The sequence below is a fragment of the Prosopis cineraria genome, unplaced genomic scaffold (assembly GCF_029017545.1).
Source record: "Prosopis cineraria cultivar Desert tree isolate PC_DT_omini unplaced genomic scaffold, ASM2901754v1 PC293, whole genome shotgun sequence".
Taxonomy (NCBI): Eukaryota; Viridiplantae; Streptophyta; class Magnoliopsida; order Fabales; family Fabaceae; genus Prosopis; species Prosopis cineraria.
The window spans coordinates 49,270-56,765 of record NW_026555620.1 but is presented as its reverse complement, the minus strand read 5'-3'; the positions used below and the strand labels follow the sequence as shown (position 1 = coordinate 56,765).

The window sequence follows — 7,496 nt, the reverse complement described above, 5'->3', positions numbered from 1 at the left end:
ACTGAGGAGGCTCGAACGAACATGGAGTCTCCACTGAAAAATGGGATCCCAAAGTGAAAAATGGACAAAACACTTCTATATAAGGATTCAGTATAAAGCCAAACTAACATAGCATTCCTGATCTTTTGTTGTTTTGGTATGCTATAACAAGTGGTGAAGTCTAAGCGGGATACATGAACCTGTGGCACAGTGAAACTAATATACAAAAACTTGATTGATGCTAATGAAAGGTGAGTCGTCGAGGTTCAAAAGGTGAGACTGGAGACCCCTCACTGCTTTGAGATTCCCCTCGCCATGCATCCTGAACCTGAGCGGCAAACTGCAGGAGGTTCCACAAAACATCCTCGATGGAAGGTCTTTCTGCTGGATCTTTGGCCAGGCACCTCGCACATATCTCCATCATCGTCTTCAACGATTGATCCAAGCATGACTTGCGAACTCCAGCATCTACAATGCTCCTTCTAGCTTCCTCATCACCTACTATGCTCGCATGAAACTGCCACGAGATCCAGTAATTGCAGTCCACAATAATTTGCTGACGATTTGTACTAGAAAACTAAATGCTGACATTTACCGTCCAAAGGGCATCAAATCCTATGAGAATTTCAATTATTATGTCTCTCTAATTCTGGAGTCTGATACATTGAGCAATAGATCAATATAAATATTATACGCATGTGACATATCTATCTCTCTTTTTTCTTGCTTCTACTGTGGACATTGTTTGTCTTCTATTATTGTTGTTGTTCTCATTGATATTTTTTGCGTACGACAAGCTCAAACATACTGTATATTCTATCTTTAGTGATAAGGCTGAGATTCTGACTTAAGATTCAGGGTCATCCTCGTGATACCAACACTGAATCATCTAAATTTCAAGAAGCGAATCCGGAAAGGTGGGAAATGGTGAGAAGAGAGAATTTGTTATTACCAGAACCCTTAAGCCATCCGCTTCATTCCTTGACTTTGCTGCCCTTCCCAGAATCACTTCCTGTAGTATTGCTCCAAAGTCGTAGATATCTGACTTATCTTCATGTTTTGCGCTACAAAACAATAGAGTTCATTTAATGGACAATAATTATTTTACATAATTGCAGCACAAGTATTTTTCCTATGAAACCTTCCCATGTTGTAAGATACTCCCTCCATCCCTATACATGAGAAGTCTTCTAAAACTTTTTTTTATCCTTAAGTATAAAAGGTTGTTAGCATATTTTTTAATGAATGGACCATTATACCCTTATTAAATTGGAAAGAGAAAATAAAAAGTACTCTCATTAATTTATTTTTTAAAAAAACTATTTTTTATTTACAATATTAGAGCAAAATTTGAATATTGCTATACTTTTAATTAGATAACTAATTTTTATTAGTTTGTATGATTTAGTTAAAAATATTTTATATATATAAGGACGGAGAGAGTAAGTGTTTGTGATTCCTCATTTTCATCTAAAAGAAGTGTTGCGTTTGTTATTAATTGTTTAATCACTTTACTCAAAAGCAGTCTAAATTAGTTTCTATAGGGGACCTTTTATTAACGCCAGGACTTTTTGACCCACTGGAGGAAGCTCCGTGCCCAACCTGCAAAAATAAGCTTTGGTGAGAACCAATTGAAGCCATTTTCCTAGAAAGTAAAAGATCATACCTGCTGGGAAAACATGATTTGCCCCCCTAAAAACGCATAATTATTTTCTTCATACCTTTCTGATGTCAGATAAAAAGGGCAGGTTATAACTGCAGATTTTTGCACCAAGATTCTGATCCAGCAATACATCTGTTGTCTTGAGATTGTTTGAATATACACCAGGGACAATTCCTGTGTGTAAATACTGGATACCCTTTGCTACTCCAATTGCAGCTTCTATGCGCTGGGTCACCCAAGTGATTTTCTTGACCTCCCATCTGCTAGCATTAGTATAAAGAACAGAAAGTGAAAATTCAGAACGGATAGTGTCAGGAGTAGAATTACAATTTCATGATGTAGCATCATTATAAAGGATGTTTCAATGAATTACCTGATATCCAGCTCTTGAGTGTGCCATTTGGCACATATTCGAAGACAAGAAATAGTCTGCTGACAGTTGAATCTTCTAAATAATATTCAAAGCAGTGTCCTAGGGCACAGACTAAATGACGATGCCGGAGTTGTGATATCAGTTCTATGAGGTGCATAAAGTTATGAATGCTGTATCTTTTTTTCATTTTCACGCATCTTATAGCAACAAGAAAACCATCCCTCAGCCGGCCTCTATACACATCTGAACATAAAAGAATGAGACATTATTTAATAAAAGAACATACAATGCACGCATGTTAAGAGCCCTTTGGCTTCTATTCTCATGTTTTATTTTTAATAATTGTTTTACGATACAAATTTTAAAATTATTTTTCAAAACAAAATAAAAAGAAAGCATGTTTGGTTGTGTTAATTTTAAAACAATTTTAGAATTAAAAAATCGGTTGATGTTAATGATTACTAATGGATATTTGTGGTGGCCTATGATAATCATTGGTCAATGTAGCTATAATTTTTTTTTTCTTTGTTGTAACTATAATTTTTAATACTTAAATGTAATATATTTTGAAAAAACAAAAAATAAAATGAAACAGCTTTAAGATATTTCTATTTCTTTGTTTTTAAAAACAAGAGATGAGAATAATTTTATAAACAATTAGGTTTGAAATACTTATCCAAACAAGTTTTTTATTTTTATTTTTTAAAACACAAACCAAACAAGCCCTGAACACACATATGATTGGTTCACAATTTCTAGTTTCGCAAAATTACTTTAATCATAGCTGCATGACCAAATTACTTTACTACTGCAGTTTATCATACTATTGGAAACCAAAGGAAGAACCAAAACAAGAAGACCTGAGCTTGATGTTGCCAGAACACAAAATCAGGTATACATAAGCTAAGAACTGGTGATAAGCAAGTAAAATGAAAGTTATCCGAAACCCACTAGAGTGAAAAAACCAATCAGAAAAGATCTTAATCAAAAGGAACGCCAGGTCTTTACCAAGCTCAGTAAAAAAAACAGAGGGGTTACCTGTCCCTGAGAACTTTCACCCATGAACGAAGATGTGTCAAAGTTGTTTGTAGCTGCCACAATTTCTTCCAGAGAGAAAGTTCGATAACTTGGCAGGCCTACTGTTGCCAACTTCATTGTTTGAGATATGTATCCTTTAAGTTCAGGGAAAAGGAAAGGTTACACCATATATCTTAAATGTATTAGACAGATGAAAGTATTTATGCATTGAAGAGTCTAATTTATAAGCATTCTGATTGCTCTTTCAGTTGCAATCAATCAGACATCAAATTTTTGGGCTGAGTTCACGAGAGAGAAAAAGAGACTTACTTGCATCAGAAAGATGCTTAGATGGGTATTTAGGAGTTTCACTCTCAGACATTAATCTAGTTGGGGGATTCTTAACGTTGCTTCTGACATTTCCTCTTCTAATAATGAAAAAAACCAAGGCAAGAAGCGCTACTCCTCAAGAATCCCGCCCACTATCCCAAGAGAAAGGCCAACCTTTGATTGATCCTTGCGTTTCTTACTCTCGGGTAATATTCCCACAGCTAAGGCCTCAGTATGACAAAAGGGAAGTAGATGCTGATTTTGGTTCATGTCTTGCAGACAATTTCTAGCATAAAGGACAGTCTTATTATTGCTTTTTGACTCTAAACATCCAGGTAAGCTTCCAGTCAACAGATTCGAGGAAAGATCCACAACTTGGAGTTCAGAACTGCATGTTAGGTTTTCAAAAAGCATTCCGGTGAGTTGGTTTCTAGAAATGTTGAGATAAGTGATAGAAGGAAGAGATAACAATGCAGGGTGGAATGGCCCCACAAATGAATTTGATGAGATATCAAATCTTTCAAGCTGGTAAAACTTGGTCACTTCAGCTGGGACACTGGATCTGAACATATTGTTTCTCAGTACAAGAGCAACCAACTTGGCACCAAGTCGAGGAAACAGAGGTCCAAAAGCATTATCATCCAATTCCAGCACTTGAAGATTTGTCAAATGCCTTAAATCGGGTACTACACCATAGAAGTGATTATGAGAAAGTGAAAGAATTCTCAAATTTTCCAAGCTACCCAAGGAATCAGGCACAGACCCATTGAACAAATTATTTTTCAAACTTAACACAGTTAAGGCTGGAAGAGAATCAAGCCAATCTGGAAGCTCACCAGAAAACTTGTTGTCATCAAGAATGAGTGTCTGAAGATTTGACAGTAACGAAAGCTCCTGAGGGATGACACCATATAGAAAATTTGAACTCATATTAACTATTTCCAGTGATGACAATCGAGCAATCTTACCAGGAAGTGGACCCCAGATACCAAGAGAAACCAGTGTGAGGACTTTCAAATGGGGAAGCCTGGCTAGCGTTGCGACAAAGGAATCTATTGAGAAATTTTTAGGAAGCGGCGAAGCTATCCTTTCACCTATTATATGAAGCTGGGTGATGGCATCTTCATAGCATACAACAGTAAGAGAAGAATCTGAGTCAGGGCTGCAGAAGTCTGTGCTGCTATTCCAGCTACTTAAAGCAGAAGGAAAATTCAAAAGCCGTTTGATTCTTAGAAGAGTCTGGGGCATCGAGGATTGCAGTTGCTCTGAATGATTTATAGAAAGTAAAAGTGTCACAAAAATCAGAAGGTTCAAAGGAGGGATTTTTTCTGCCATTAGTAGGGCGTGCGCAGGAAATGATCTAGAGTTTCGTGGTATTCTAGAAAGTGCTTGAGGAAATATATTCTCAATATCACATATACTCTCAAAATTCAAGCATGGTTTTCCAAGATCACACGAGCAGAAACCCTGCAATTGCAACAAGGTAGGTTTAGTAAAGTACTTGTCTTGAGTTAATCCAAGGCCAAAACTCTCTAAGGTTGATGATTGGCTCAAAGCAATAACATACTTTATGGAAAACCAACAAGCGCGTAACGTGTTCAGGATAAGTTAGTTGAAATTACCTCAACAGAGTTGATGAACAAATCAGTTTGAGTGCTGAGTTCAAATACGGTTCTTCCCAGCTTGTAAGGGCCTAAAGCAGAGTGTTTTCTCTTATTCCAAGCCACCTTCATCCTAACTTAAAGCATTCTTCTTCTTTTCTGGAGCACACAGCACAGTGAGTGAGTAGTAAAAACAACCCAGATTCAAAAAGTCAAAACTGTACAAACATGTCTCTTTGTGCTCCTGTTTACAGTTTGAAGAAAGAGTACCATAATCAAACAACCTACGAATACCAAGTCTGGAATCTAATCTTACTGACGCAAAGAAACAAGTTTCCCAGGTGTCAGCACTCCAGGGGTTGGAAGAAAAGATAGGGCCAAAAGGCACGAACTGGATTACTGGACCATCTAACCAAACCGACATTTCACCATTGCCAGTCAGAAAAGTCTCGAACTTGGTATTCCATTAATTTCCCGGGAAATTGTTTTGCTTTGCAGAGAAAATAGTTTCCGCAGGAAAAGAAAAAGGAAGATTCGGGAGGGAAGGGGGACCCTTTATTCCTCGAGATGACATCTTTGACATGAACATGTGGAGTCCAGCAGCAGATTTCGTTAATCAGCTTACTTTGTCACTTTATTTTTTTCATGATTTCAAAGGAAACTAACAGAAGGTGGGTTTGGCTCAGGGTGTGAGACTGTAAACAACTAAACATGGACTATCGCTTTCTGGGATCACTAAGCCATATCTTTCTGTCGCTTCACTTTAAGGGATGGCTCCACATTTTATATTTCTTGCTCTTGGCGCCTTTATTTATTTATTTGGTTCTCTTTCACTTGGGGGTAATGCCCATTAATAGAGTCAAGTACGTGTTCGTTCTCCCCAGAAGAGCAGAGAAATTCGCATCAAAGACAAACAAGTTGGCGAAAGGGAAGCTTCCAGCCTTCCACAAAATGATGAGTGTTCCGAAAACTATGGCTAAAATATGAAGTAATATCTTACTGCTTTCTCAAGATTAATTAAAATTTTAAATTATGTTATAAATCATCACGGACTCAATTCTCTTGGTGGGGTTTTGGGGATCAGTTCTGGTGGAGTGTATAAGTTGGATCTTTGTGATAGCATTACAGAAGATATAAAATGAAAATTACAACCTGCCAAAAATCTTAACTCGTCAATTGAATGCTTTTCTTTTTCTTGTTCTTTTCCTTTTCTCTCCCTCCATCAAGACACTATTATGTATTGTAGTTCTAATCACGATAAATGTGCAAATAAATCTGACCAGATTATTTTTCTACTTTAGGTTAGACCCGAAAAGAAAAGAAGGGATTATTTTGTCGGTGCTGGTTTGATGAAGAAGTGTCATTCCTCCCAGACACTTATTTGGGAAAATTTAACGGCAAAAGTGCAAAACCTTAGTCTGATATGAACACATCTTTAGGTGCAGTGATTTGTCTACACGTGAGGTTCACGTGCGCATTCAGCTTTTATTACAGTTTTAAGTGTATTTCTTGTTGATGCATTATAGGGCAATCAACTTGTTGGGAGATGTCACCTCTATAAATGGAATCCCAGAACCTCGAGCAATTAATTTCTAGTACTCGCTTTGGGATGTTTTTTGAGAAGTTTAAAATGAAAAAAATTTACATACTTATTTTATATAATACTTGTTTCCAATTACATCAAGTCATATGTATGTTATAGAGATTATTTATTGTATAAAATTCTTGTTATCAATATTGTTAACATAATTAAAATTTACATGCCTTTATTTAATTAAATAAAATATATTAAATATAAAATTTAGTACATGAATTTTATTTAAAATTGTTTGGTTTATAACCCACCTCGAGAAGTGGCACTAGCATCGTGACGTCAACCGAGCAAGTAAACTGTTAAACTTGATTATTTTAAAAGTAAAAATTTAAAAAATATTTTAGAATAAAGAAAAGAAAGTAATACGACAAAGAGAATGAATGGAGAATTCGTTACGAAGAGGGTAAAAAAATTGGTCCTGTCTCGTGTGTTTCTTTTTGCCTTTTGCCTTCATGGCTTCAAGAGCGAATCATTTTCCGAGGAATTTTCCCAGGTTCAAATTTGAAACTCTTGGTAATTGAAGTTCATTTTATATGATTTCTTGAGTGATCATGATAGTGAGTGATAAAATAATACATGAATGAAAATTAAATAACAAATTAATATGAAATAGTTTTAATTTTATAATTTAATAATATGTCAATGATATTTTCACCACGCTAAAGTCATGTATGGCTTATTACATCGTTTCATGGCATGTCCGAAGTCTAATTGATATTAAACATCATATGGGCTCGTATAGTGGGCTTCCCACTTAACAGGCCGAATGAAAACCCTATGGGCTTCATAATTATCTTCTTTATAGAGTTCCTAACTCGAGCCGGGGAGGGCATTATTTCATGCATTTTTCGTTTACGGACCTCTTCAAGCGCAAATGTGAAGTCTGGAATGAGGCATTGGCCCAAAAGGTGATTTGAGTCATGCAGAGTTGATATTGGA

At 36.2% G+C, this 7,496-nt stretch overlaps 1 pseudogene; it reads right to left on the bottom strand.

Annotated features, from left to right (window-relative positions):
* Positions 1 to 54: 54 nt before the first annotated feature.
* Positions 55 to 4,747, bottom strand: LOC129296271 (probable inactive leucine-rich repeat receptor-like protein kinase At3g03770; annotated as a pseudogene).
* Between the last annotated feature and the right edge of the window lie 2,749 nt (positions 4,748 to 7,496).